Source organism: Cygnus olor, chromosome 6 (assembly GCF_009769625.2).
Source record: "Cygnus olor isolate bCygOlo1 chromosome 6, bCygOlo1.pri.v2, whole genome shotgun sequence".
Lineage (NCBI taxonomy): Eukaryota > Metazoa > Chordata > Aves > Anseriformes > Anatidae > Cygnus > Cygnus olor.
This window is the reverse complement of record NC_049174.1, coordinates 25,523,736-25,536,555: the sequence shown is the minus strand read 5'-3', so window position 1 is coordinate 25,536,555 and position 12,820 is coordinate 25,523,736. Positions and strand designations below refer to the sequence as shown.

At 50.5% G+C, this 12,820-nt stretch overlaps 1 protein-coding gene across 1 annotated transcript in view; it reads right to left on the bottom strand.

Annotated features, from left to right (window-relative positions):
* Positions 1 to 12,297, bottom strand: part of SEMA5B (semaphorin 5B) — a 219,402-nt gene extending 207,105 nt beyond the window's left edge. Inside the window, 1 exon segment of the mRNA XM_040561085.1 lies at positions 12,182 to 12,297. The gene's annotated coding sequence lies outside the window, so the exon portion shown is untranslated.
* Between the last annotated feature and the right edge of the window lie 523 nt (positions 12,298 to 12,820).

Below are 12,820 nucleotides of genomic sequence, written 5' to 3'. Positions count from 1 at the left end.
ATACAAACATATATAATAACAGGCAGAGGACAGCACTGAGACAGACATCTATCCTGGCTAGATAGTTTTGCAGCCTTAAAATACACTGGGTACAAATCAAACATGAGCCACCATTAGCCGCAGCAACATTTTAGATGATGGACCGATAGAGAGACAAGGTAGATCATCTTTTATTGGGCTAATACATAAGCTGTTACACGCGAGCCTTCAGGCCAAAGAAGTCTCCTGGGGGCTGGCAGCAGAAGGAACATTTCTGGCCCGAAAGCATCTCACTGGTTCGAGCCAACACAAAGCCTCCACCTCTGCCCGTTCCATCGCAAGCAGCTGAAAGTATTTTTTGCAGCCTGTTTATAACAGACAGTCACAACGACAACTCGCACAAAGCTGGCAGGTCCGACAGCAAAGTCCTTACCACCTAAGTGTTCTGTTTGCTTTCTGCACTCTCTATCTGCCCAGGATATTTATAGAGCACAGACACTGGGGCATTCGCAGCCCAGTCGTGTTGACTCGGCACGTTTCACAAGGAACACGGTCACGAAAGGAGCGATTCTCTCGGAAAACAGACAAATACTTTCGCCTGTCACTAGTGCCCAGGTACCCCTGGAGCAGCCCGTTGCAGATCATGGCAAATCTTTTCGGGTTATGGTGCAGCTTACGGAAGGAGAAACAAGGTGTCACTCAGAGACAGCCAGCTGGGACTTGGCCAGGAGTGACTTCCAAGTCTCCTTTGATAATGTTTCTATACAAGCACAAGGGCCACTTACTGGTGACTTGACAAGGGGTGCCCAAACTAAAAGCCTGAAGGGGTTTTGGCAGAGCTGAAGAGTTGGACTCTGAAATTAGGGGCTGCGATGGCTTGGACCCTGCTGAGATGAACGCAGGATCCAGGAGGAAAAGCAGCCTTATCGTCACCTGCATGACACCAAGGAACACGTGAAGCACCAAGGGTTTAAGCGATGGGGCCACCAGGATCAGCAGCTGCCCTGTGACCTCCTGCATCTGCAGAACACCTCCTGCACCAGACCCCAGGCTGGGTTTTCCAAGTCCTTGAGATGCTAAGGGAGCACGTGAATCCCTGCACAGGGCTTTCAGCAGTGCCGAGAGTGAGGTGGTCAGAAAAGCTTTGGAAGCTTTTTGCCCTGATCAGTTTGGGAAATCCTATCAGTTCTGCTGAAGCTGTGTCTGAAAGGGAAAAAAGGAAGGAAACCGGAAAAGTTCTGCCAATGGCAAAACCAGACATGGAAAACTTTGAGAAACATAAAATATCCTGAAATAAGGTTTTGCTTCAGCATTTTCTGTATCATGCATCCGAAAATAAACATTTCTTAAAACAAAGTGTTTCTGTGAGTCCTAACTAATGCTTTTCTCTCCCCTAGAATTTCCTTTCCAGCTTTGAAATTTTATAGTTTTGTCCCTAATCAGAATAAGAGCAAATATTGAAATCCTACACAAAGCATGGCTTTTGTCCAGCCCACACAACCTGCACCTCCAACTCCATTCCTGTCCATAGGGATAAGGTACCCGAGCCCTTCAAAAAAACTCCATTCTGTGCCTCCTGGTATTGTCAGGCATTTAAACATTTTTTTTAAATATATACTCAGCTTCTTATTAAGAAATGGAAGCAGGTAGCCCTAAAGCATACACCAAACTGCATTTCCAGACCAGCCACTTAGAAGCATAAGGCTATGAATAATGTGAGCGCAATTCTCCCCAAAAAAAGGGAAAAATAATAAAAGGAAAAAGGAGAAAGGGGAGGAATCCAAACAACCATCACCCCCGTGATAACGACAGTGCCGGAGCATCGCTGTCGTGCAGCCGGGCTGTGGCAGGCGATAACATTCTCTCCCCAGAGGAACCTTTAGGTTTATGACAAATCAGGGATGATGCTCAACAGCTATTTGATGAGCTCTGCACCAGCTGCTGGGGTCTGCATGCCACTGCAACACAGCTTGAAGTGCACAGTGCCGCGGCATTAACTGGATAATAATTCAGGGCTTGCCAAGCACTGAGTATCACTAACTTTTTCTGATGAGTTATTTGTGTCCATAATCGGCTGTGAAACTCTTTAGGAAAGATGTTCTCTGAAAAGGAGAATTTATCTGAAAAGGAACCCATTGTCATTAATAAAGCCGTCTGGCCTCAAAGCCCCAACAAATCAGGCTCAGCCCCATGATGCAATGTTAAGGCAGTTAAATGTTTTCCCAGTGACTGAAATTTAAGGAGTTTTTAGAAGAGACAAAAAATGGCAAATAGATGAATGAAGGAACCTTTGTCCACCAGAAAGGATGGTTAGCTGGGGGAGCAGAGGAGTGTGATGGGCGCACATACCCATCGCAGCACAATCAGAATGAAAAATTTTACATCATCGGAGAGCCATTTTTGACTTGGAAAAAAATCGTAATAGTGCAATCACATCTGTTTTGGAAGCCATTATCTGCTCTGAGCAAAGGCTGGCACCAGCCCTCCCAGTCGGCAGGACCCAGAGAGCAACGTGTGGCTCAGCAGCTCCAGCCCCTTCAGCTCTGCCTGAGAAAAACTGCAAGAAACAGCGAGCACCAGGCTGTGTGTGGCCACCCTGCAGGGTCTGAGCGGGAGGAAATATTGCGTAGGGTGGAGTGGAGGGCAGGATCCCCCTTCTCTGCCCCTCTGCACCCCTGTGTGCCAGCCAGGCCAGCCCAGCTCTTCCCGTTTGGCTTTGCTGCGTGCAAGAAAGTCCCTGGCACATCTCTCGCTCTGTTGCTGGTGGTAGACCAGCACCACAGCTGTGGTCTCCTGCTCTGGAACAGGGCTGCTCCCCAGCTGCTGCGCTCAGGGTGAATCACTGCGGTGAGGGCGGTCTGCGGGGGCAAGGGAGTGAGGCACGTCCCTGCCTTCACCTAGGTGGGTGAAGGACCAGCCCTCAGCCCTGGCTTAGTCATTCACGCCCCGCCATACTGACCGTTCCTCTCCCGTTTCACACATGCTGAAGGCATCTGCCTTGAGGAATGTAAATTGAAGAGTCACTGCCTTCTCCTTTATTATACTAATGCCTGGAACGTGATAAGTAGGGGGAAAATCAGCAAAATCTTACTCTGATTTACATCAAATGCCAGTTGTGTTTTTCATCGGATCCCTGAGAGGGAGGAGAATCCACAGGATGAATATGAGGGGTCTTTATCAGCACCAAAGGAACAGAAACACAAGAAAAGAGCAGATGGGAGAAGGATGAAAAGAGGGAAACAAAGTATTTTGGAGAAGTGAGTTTACAGCTGTTGCTTCTTGGGCATTTCACAGGTTTGAATCGAGCATGCGTGAGCTGAGGAAGGAGAGGATGCTTCTACAGCCGACCCGGCAGAGCCTTTCTCACACCTACAGCTCTGCTTCTGCCAAGGGGAAGAGCAACAGCAGCAATTTTCTTCCAGAGGTTTCTAACACTCACAGCCGAGCCCTGCGCGCTGCTCCATAACAGCCTTTTAGGCACGATGAGGGCAAGACTCTCCTTTTAGCAGTACTGATTTTGCCGGCATTAGAGGAGAAGGTCTCATTTTAATGGATCTCAGCATGCTTGATGTGCGTGGTCTCTTTCTGAAGACAAGGGCAGAGCCCACCCAGACTGCAAAGACAAAGGCAGGGCATCCCCTATAGACTTCTGCTAATACAGCTGCATCGGTGAGCGACTGTGAGGAGCCTGCTGGTGCAGAAGACCCCCCCAGCAGGAGCTGCAACGCTGAGAACAGCTGTACTAGCTGTATTCTCCATGGACAACCTGTAATGACTGCATGGAGCACAAACTCCTCTTACTCTCCTCACGTGATACCCCCGACACGCCACACTGAGCTCAAATGGTGAGGAAGGCAATCAAGCAGAATAAAAAACATCCAGCTTGGTCATATTGTCTCCCTGAGCAGCCTCAGAGGTATTCAGCCCTTTTTATTTCCTTGTACACGATGGCTGATCAGGAGAAACCATCATTTTTAACTCTTGATTTTATCCCGAGCCTTGCACTGTCTGGTCATTTCTCCAAAGCGTAGTTCCTATAGTTACACAAACACCGCTGCTCTTCCCCGTTCCTAAGGAAATGAGACACAACGCAGTCTGTCTGCCTCTTCCTCCTCCTAATCTGGGAGCTTCTCAGCTAACTTTAATCCAGACCAGGGAAAGGTGGCAGTTCCTGGGATAAGCAAGTTCTCTCAAACAGCCTGAACCCAACACAAAAACGGGAAAGGAGAGAGATCGAGCAGCTCCTGAAAAGGCTGAAATGTCAACTCATGCTTTATTAAACTAAACCACGTAAGCAACAGCCTTGTATCTGACACCTAACTGCATCCATCAGGGTTCACAACCAACCTCACGACACAAATCTGGCTGGGCTTAACCAGGCTTAACTTCTTCCAGTGTTCATTTGGAACCACAGATGGAGAGAAGACTGAAAATTTGAACTGTAACAAATTTGCCTCTGTCCCTGCAAAATACCTAAGTCAAACCAGAAAGAACCTTTAGCCACTTCCCCAGTTTTTAAACTCTGTAAGACAATTCAAACCCCTCCAGGCCTGATCTCACAAGGTCTGAGAACCACTCTGGCAATATGACACTTGGTTCGATGACTGCAGCTTAACTGTAAATAAAACACGAGACATGAGAGTCCGAACCAGGGTAGACACGGCTCTGGCTAGCCTACAAAAATCCAAGCCAAAAAAGCCAAACCAGCCAATTTAACTGCAGAGAAACTCCCCTCCCCTACCATACGGTTTAAAAAGCATTTGCTTCTAAGCATCGTTAAATTAATACTCGTGAAAAACAGTGATTTTTCTAAAAGCTGTTTTACTTCCCATCATTAATTTAGTTTCTTTAAAGCGCTGAGGAGACGTGGATAGGAACGGAGTCCCTCTGGTGCCTACCTGTGCCACACCGCGACGGTGCTGTTACAGGGTGCTGCAGCACCCTCTGCCCCGCCACCGCATCTGCTCTGGGGACAAATCCATCCCGTACTGTCGGGATTCGGCCACAGCCACCACCGCAGACCACGACAGTGATAAGGCTGGTTTCTGGGACTATATTAATTGCCTGGTTTAAAATGCTGGTATTTCAAGCTTCCAGAGCAGATCTATCATTTGGCTCCCATTTACGCTGTCACTTAGGGAGGGGGCACCCGCAGGGAATCAGAGCTCTGAAAATATCTCCACGCAGACAGGGCCGGCGAGGCCTCCTCCTCACGGTGATTTACTTCACTGCAGCAATGAAAATTCCTGTCTGGAACCAAGTGCCTGACTGCAAACTCACCACAGCTCCAGGGCTCGCAGAGTCAAAAGGTCACAGCGTTTATTTGTTGCTCTTCCAAGATCACTTTCCCATGAACTTGATGGATTCTCAAATGGCTTCTCTTGCACACAAGACTGTGATTAATCTAAGTCTTGCTTAAGTTTGGGACCAGCAGCTTTTCTTCGAAAAACTCGTTCTTAAATTCACTCCTCAGTCTTAGCAGTTTTAAAAGCGACCAATTAAATTACAATACATAAAGGTCTCCTTTTTCTAAGCGAGTGCAATGCCTGTAGAAAACAAACGACTCAGGTAACTCTCCCTAGTGCAACATTTTGCCCAGCAGAGGAAGAATTCAATGTCCAGGATCGTTGGCTGCTCTCTTCTTTCCTTCTCCGTGCACAGAGACGGAAGAAGTCTGTTCTGCTCCCAGCCCTGCTCCCACTTTTCGTGCTGTTGCATGGAAAGCTTACACTTCATGTGTGTTTTCTCAGCCCATAAAAGTGCTTCTCCCTGTCTCTGAAGTATGGTATTATTTAATTTTTATGTAATGTAATAGAGCATGGTGGTTTTATATAGTCTCTCCTGACCTTCTCTTCTTAAAAGCTGCAGCTCCTAGAGCCATGTTGTTACATGAAATTCCCGTTACAACAACAAAAAAAAGCCTTTTGGTTCTCAGGATAGGAAAAAGGTGAATACTGAGGGTTCAAAAACCAGATGAGCCCCAGCTATTTGTGTTACAGCAGTGTAAGGCATCGCCATCCCCAGGTGTCTGCCTCAACCAAGTGCCAGAGGTTAGCACCACTCGGAGCAATGGGCAGAGCAGAACATGGGGCTGCACTTAACACAACAGCCTCAGCCAGAGAGCTCAGTTCGCACCTTCATCCTCTCCGGTTTGAGCTAAAAGATGAGCTTTGCACGGCATCTGGAGGCAGCACGGGCTTATCTTCCCCTCTGCTGATCCTCCAGGGACCCTGACAGCGATGTCTCAGGCCCCAGGCTCATCAGCCCTCATTTCGGACCCCAGCATTTCAAACAAGTCATGGCCAAAGCTGCCTGCCGGGAAGCTGAGGCAGCAGTGAGCGCAAAAAGGAGCAAGGTGATGGGGATTTTTGTCACCTATACCCTGGCCTTCGCTTAAACTCACGACCTTTGGTTTTTATCCCACCCCCCCATACAACACTTAACGTCTGGTCCTTTCCACCCCAAACACTCATCAGAATTAATACGGCATGAGGTCTTATATGCTAAAATGGGCACGTTCCCAATGGGAAAGCAGCAGTCCCAGAGCTCTCAAGCCTGGCAGGAAACTCCAGCTTTCCAAGAGCCCGGAGTTATGTGGGACAAGCTAAATGATGCTACTCAGCAACTGTTTCCCAGAGAAATATAGCGAGGGCCACGACAAGGCCAACAAAGACTAAAAATATCCAGAGCTTAGCCCACACTCTACATACTGTTTCGTTTAACGTGCCGTAATTACAGCTCTTTGCACACACGCAGCAGCGAATGAAGTGCTCGTACCGCTGCACAAGGGACAGGCAATGCCTGAGCGACCCAGAGGCAGCGTAACAGCGGTGCTCTCCTGTGCTGGGCAGAGCCTCGGGGATAAGAGCAAACCCAGAGGAATCCCCTGGCAGGGAAAGTTCAGCTCAAGGAGTGATGGGAAGCAGGAGTACAAAGCTAGCAGGGTCCCAGAAACGTGGTAAATAAACCTAGATGCCTTCACCAACTAAATTTCTCCCTGAGCTTTGCCTACAAATTGTACTTACTCGAGTCTGCAAAGCATCTGTTTAAAGCAAGTTCTAATTTGAGACGTTTTCCCTCTGATAAGATGATGGCATCAAATTCCGAAGTGCTAAACACCAGACAAAAATGAAGAGCTGAGTTGCTGCAAGATTTGACATTTTTCATGTAGCAGCAAGCCAGTCTGACACTCTCGCATGGATCCCAGGATGCTGTTACTACGTGAAGCTCTAATGCCATTGATAATAGCTAAAGGATGGCAGCTGTTTCGGGAGCCAAAATTAAAATCTTCAAGCGCCTTGAAACAAACATTACTGAAACCTCTCCTTTTGGTCCTCGAATTCGCATCTGGTAGACGCCACCCCCAACACGTAACCGCTGGCTGCGGGTTAATGGAATCTGGCAGAGCGGAGCAAAGCCATGCCAAAGGCAGCACGAAACCCCAAGTTTCTGCAGATCCCAGAGGTGAAAATGCACGGACCACAGCACTCCCAAATCGCTCCCTGTCTTCACTTAGCCACAAGTTTGAGATGAGAGCGCTCAAATAGGCTGTGCTTTTTCCTCTGTGTTCCTGACAATGGCTCCACATTCAAAAGCAATCACAACCATCTCCTGTGTACAATTACCGGCCTTTTACAGCCTCACCTTGTCTAACTTCCCGCTGCAGACCACAGCTCTAGGCAGACGCTACGTGCATTTTCAGTAACTTTTCATGTAGTTGCCTGGATCTCGGCTCCTGTAGGAAACCTGCTGTCTGCAAAGTTAACAGGCATGAAAACATTGGATACAATTCTCACATAAGCTAAAACTGAGCTTTTTGGATCATTAGTGTTCATAGCACCTAATCATGCTACTGCTGGAACAGCTAACCCTTTATGTTCTGCAGACGCTGGCTTGAGCTGTGAAAACCAAGCACCCGAACTTGCCGGGCGCTCCTGTTCTACCTCACACCTTAGCGGTGGTGCTTTGTTTCATTTATGCTTAGAAAGGAACAATCCACGTGCCATATGTTCAGAGCACCTATGCTCTGGATGGCTTCCAAACCAAAGCAGCGTCCCCCCAGGGTACACACACCCCTCGGTAACACAATTCCAAAGACAAAAGGCAGCAGGCGGCAGCATCCCCGCTTCCCACCTTCAAACCAGCAGCCTGGGCTGCACAGACGCTGCAGCAACAAGCAGAAGTAGCCAAGGTGACCTCAGAGGGACCAGCCCAGGTCCCAGGTCTCTCCTTGCACACGGAGGGAGGTTCAACCACAGCACTGCGGTGCTCCAAACACCCCCTGCATCCCCCACGCAGCGCAGCAGAGCGGCAAGCGGTGCAGGGGCGGCCACTAGCCAAGGGCAGAGCCACTGCTGGTTCTGCTGCACTGCAACTGTGCTTCCAGAGAGGCAAAGCCTGGCAAAGCACGGTCTTTCCTCGTCACCTGGCTGGTCAGGGGCATCAGGATGGTTTTGTACACACAGTGACAAATCAGTTCTAAAAACAATCCGCGCGGATTTCCCATCCTGTGCAAAGCCACCATGCCTCATAACCATATTGGGGTGTGAGGGGGAATGGTTTGCTGACTACATTAGGGCAATTTACCTGCATGCTTTGGCTGCTAGCACACAGAAAGCTTTTCCAGCAGGAATCTTGAATAAAAGTAACTATCTTTTACTCAGCGTAAAGGAACATGTCACAAAATGCCCCTAAGTGTCATGTATGGTAACACACACCACGCATCACAATAAATACATGCTTCTCTCAGAGGCATGCCTCAGTCCTCCCGCTCTTCCAGCCTGAAATGTGTTAGCTGTCCGTGCCCACTGGCAACTTCCACGGGACGCAGCAAAGGGTGCGTGGTGTGCACGCAGCGGGGCGGCAGCACCACCCTGCTGAAGGCCTTCCAAGAACGTGCCTGGAGGCACCATCACAACAATCCCTGTCCCGCTTCTGCTTCTGATTTCCTCCAGTGACCTTGGTTAAGTGACTGTCGCCAGCTTTCCTATCCGCACAAGACCCCAGTTGCAGGGGCTGCTGTGAAGACCACCTTCTGTAAGGCTCTTAGGGGGAGGAAAATGAATCATTTCCTTTGTGGTTGCACATCTTGCTTTGTGGCAACGTCTTGGGCTTTTCAACAGAAATGCAACCAACAGGCTTCTGCAGCGCTGCAAACATGTCCTCCACAAGTGACCCTAAAATATACATTTAAAAAGAAAAAGAGGAATGAAAGGCTTGTGGGCATATTTTTGAGGCAGCACCTAGAATGCGGCTGCTCTGCCCCGTTTTACAGGATGATTTAGGAAGACTCCAAACTCCATTTGCCTGCATAGAAGAGTGAGATTGGGGAAGAAAAACAAGACTGGAGAGACAAAATGCTGAAAGAAAATATCAGACAGGGACTATAAATGAAACATAAGGTGTTAAGTGTCTAGGGAGGGCAGGGCAAGAGGGGAAATAATATTCCAGCTATGAAAACCAGAGAAAGCCAGGGGATAAGAAATCCTTATACATCAGTGAGCGAGCAGTAGCTCCTCTGGGATGAGGTCTGAAAGAATTAAGTCAACAGTGAAATGGGGAGAACGTTATGAAGAAAGGGCCGGTGTGGCATTTACAGACTGCTCGGAAAAGTCATGGCATAAGTGCTAATGAACCACACATTGTAAAACACTGCTGAGGAAGCCCCCCACCGCGCCAGGGGCTACGAGCAGTATCACAGAGCCTGAGCAGATGGGCTTCTTGACTCACCCATCCCAAGCCGTGGACAGAGAGCAGAAGATTCAGGGGCTCACAGGGCAGGTGGCATAAAAGACCCTGGGCTGGGTGATGGGGAGAGGAAGAGGGATGAGCAAGGTGAGCCTCTCCTCCCCGTGGAGTTATTTGTTGCCCTTGCCACGACAGCTCCACGTGCCACAAGTGCACCAGGCTGAAAAGTAACGGTGCAGACCCAGGTGTCACATCCAGCAGCAGTGACACAACCTCCCGGTTTCTCAGCTGTCCCCTGTTCAGCACGTGGGCAGAGCAGCCAGCAGGCCTTGCCGTGCCCACAGACCGAGCTCCCAGCACCCAGACGTCAGGAAACACTGATCATCCAGACGGCAGGTTAACATTATGTGGCACTGACAGAACACCTGCGATTACCAAAGCACTTTGTCAGTATGAAAGCAGCCTCCCTCTGTCACCAGGAGCCATTAATATTTGTCCTCATTAGACAGAAAGGAACCGAGACACAGAAAGGTTACAGGATTTGTTCTACGCAGCATATGCCAACAGCAGTGCAAGGAAGATGATGACTGAGCTAGCTGCTGATTTTCTCTACAGTCCCTGTTTTACCTCCTGTATTGGTTTCACCAGGCTGCGACGCACCCGTGTCAGCAGCCACGGGATGAACAACGCACAAGTTGGGCAATCACATTGGTAATGAGAACATCCAGCACTGGGACAGCGAACTGCAGCTGCTGAGAGGCAAAAGCTCGTGACAAAAATACGTCAGAGCCCATCTCTGGATATGAGGAGTTGGGGTGAGACGTCCCCAGAGGACAGCCTAATGCACGCACGCACCCCACAGAGCACAAGGGCTTGGCCAGTGTCAGACCCGGCAGATACCCAGGCAGGAATCCCAGTCCTGCCTGCTCCTCCCCAAATTCCCACCAAAACCAGAGAAGAGGCAGAAATGCGGAGTGGGCTTGTTACTGGCTGATACATACAAACAGGCAACTTGAGACAGCTCGGTTCCTGGCTGAGATATCCTGCTTGGGGGCTATTCTCAAAGCAGCAAGAAAAGGAGAAAAACATTTCCTCCATGGATCTTGACTTCTCTCCCTTCCTGTAATACTTTTGTCGTGCTTGCCAGATTGGAAACTGTTCATGGCCAAAATGTCCCTGCCAGGAAGAGAACAGAAAATGAGCTGTCTGCTAATAGATATCACCTAATAACGGGGAAAGGAGTTATTTCGCTTATAGTTTGTGCTGATATCACTGGAGGAGCTGGAAAGCACCACATTCAGAAGGTGAATTCACAAACGCAGAGTACTGCCTTGAACTTCTGACATCTCCTTCACTGCTGAGCGTCAGCCTCGCCGAGGGTTAGCGCTGGGCGCCCCGTGCACCTTGGCCTTGCACCCTGTGAAGTCATTAAGCCCGCGGTGCCCACCGGCAGGTTTTTAGCTGCGTGCTCATTACTTGTTCACATGCAGCCCCCATGCTGAGCTGGTTACATTGCCAGCAAAGCAGCAGGTATAATCACAAGCCACTGCTGTAGGGGACGTGAGATGAAAAGGTCTGATGAGGCTGTCATTAACTTCTTACCCTGAAACCCTCCTGCATGCCCAGTCCAGCCCCATCTGGCAGCAGAACGGTCGCTCCTTTGCAGAGCTTGTCTCTTCTCCCATCTACGAATTACTCTTGGTTCCTCTTCCAGCTCCCCAAGAGATGCGGTATGTATTTGATGGCCTTCAGCCACATGGAGAGTTAAGGCTGCCCAAAACTTGTAGGGTCAGGAAACTTGGCCATGTCAACGTTCAGCTAATGAAAAGGAAAGGAGCGAGGCTGGATGTGGAGACAGCTGCACTGCTGTGGAAGGGAACTGCACAGAAGCACAGCTGCTCCTTCCGCACATGACGGCAGCAGCAGGCAGGGACCTGCAGCCCCTTCGGGCTGCCCAGAGACCCCTGCCCATCTTGATCCGCTCACACCTCACGTCCAGTTTGCACTGGTATAACCACAGAAAGCAAGCGGCAAGAGAACCCCATCCCCAAGAGATTATAAAGCTTTTTGATGGAATAAGCAGCAAAAATGTCGGGGTGCATATTAGGAGCCGGGGAAGAAGAACACATGGGTGCTGCTATTTTAAAAGCCGGCATTTGCAGATTCAGAGGCGCTGCCTCTCTGCGCTGCAGGCAGCGAGTGCTGAATGGGAAACATGCACAGTGCTTGCTGGGAGAGCTTGGCAACCTATAAAACCAGCTCAATTCCCCAGAAGCAGCAGGTTTGTAATCGTTCGTGCAAGTCAGGTAGAGACTCACAGCTCTGGACAGGAGGAACTCCCAGAGCACCCAGGAAGCAAAACCGATTCAACCCTCGTGTCCGGAGCGGGCTCGAGAAAGCTCACGCCAATTTCCCCTCTGAACCCTCCAGCACCAGGTGCCTGCAGGGCAGCTCCCACCACAGCCTCCAGCCCTCCCAGGGCCACCCACCAGAGGGGACCCGCTCGGGGACATACCAGCAGACGCACTCAGGGCAAGGCAGCGGCCTGGCGCAAGTCGGAGGGGAAGGGGCTGACAGCTCTGTGGGCACGCAGCTCCCGGGCGGAGGGGTGGCAGGGAGAGGCCACACGCAGAGCCAGCCCGCGGGCCGGCTGGGGAGAAAGGAAAGTTCCCGTGGTTAATGTGTCTCCAAGCAGGGCAAAATCCACCTCCTTCCACAGGGCCGGGCTGAAAGGCGGCCCCTGCACCGCCAGGAGAGCACTGCCTCAGCATCAGCACCCTGACCTCTCCTCCCAGCGCAGCGCCGAGCCTGGTCGGCCTTCCTCCGCCAGGAACTGCCGGCAAAACCCCGAGCTGGGGACTCGGGGAAGAGGTCAGCCAGAGAGAGTTTTACATGCTGAATCACTACTCCCAGACAAATCGCTTCCTTATTATACATGGCAGCCTCCCACGGCCACACTGCCAGAGGGCTCGCTGAAATCACCTCAGGGGCCTTTCCCTCGCTCCTCCTCGTCCCACCTCTCTCTCACGTGCGGTGTCCGCGCGGGTCCCACCACAGCAGGCCCAGGGCCGCAACCGCTCCAAGGGGCCCGAGCAAGGGATCGAGGCCCTTCCCTCCCCGCTCCCCATGCTCCCACCCCACCTGCCCCTGCCCT